Here is a 1,040-nt window from a genome sequence, read left to right on the forward strand (position 1 = left end):
GATGCCCACATTAAGTCAACCAGCCCAAGTTTCCTAGGCCAGTAGCCTCTAATCAGGGCACAGGTGAAGCCTTCTCTCTACATCACAAAGCTTTTCCATTCTTCTGTCTGCCTTTGTTTTTCTTAGCCATTTTTCATTTTTTACTATTTATGACAGTGATTTAATGTTATTCATTCAAAAGTTATCTATCAGTTTTAAATATAAAATTTGTTTCTTATCCACATTAACAGATACTAACCTTTGTACAATTTCTATGCTCTGCCTTCCTTTGAGTCTGCTAAAAAACAAGTGACAGTAACGGACTCCCTTGCAAGCTTAGAATAAAGAGCCTTTGCTTTTCTCATTCAAATGGTCATTTGTTTATCCCCACAGCCATAAGGTAATGAAATAGAAAGAAGTTAATCTTTCAGAAACCACAAATGGGTATAACCAGCCTCAAAATTCTGCTACCTACAGAGACAGAATTTCCAGGTTCAATAACAGGATTTTTTTTTTTTTTTTTTTTTACTATGCTCTGTGGCATGTGAGAATCTCAGTTCCCTAACCAAGGATCGAACCCCCATGGCCCCTGCAATGAAAGCATGGACTCTTAATCACTGGACTTCCAGGGAAGTCTCAATGATAAATTGTTGGGTTTTTTTTCTTTTTTTTTACTTAAACAAATGGTGATAGCAAACATGACTGAAAGGCTTTAGTACAAAAAATTTTAAAAATCCAATTATCTGACTTATGACTTATTGACAGTAACATCCTGATGATGCATCTAACTATGAAAGATTTTAAGTATTTCTTATTTTAGCCTCAACAAACTAACTGTTTCAGATAAAATTTTCAGAAAAGGGTAATATTTCTCTATAAACGTGGCTTTTGACTCACCATATACAAATTTTTTGTAACTAATCTGCAAACACTAAGATTTGAGCATGATTGTTACACAATTAAACTTATAAATTCAGTGTCTGAGATCTCTAAGAGTTGGGAATTAAAAGGGCCAAGGAATATAATTTAATGCCATATAATACAGAAATATCACAATGGGA

Source organism: Bos indicus x Bos taurus, chromosome 3, assembly GCF_003369695.1.
Source record: "Bos indicus x Bos taurus breed Angus x Brahman F1 hybrid chromosome 3, Bos_hybrid_MaternalHap_v2.0, whole genome shotgun sequence".
NCBI lineage: Eukaryota > Metazoa > Chordata > Mammalia > Artiodactyla > Bovidae > Bos > Bos indicus x Bos taurus.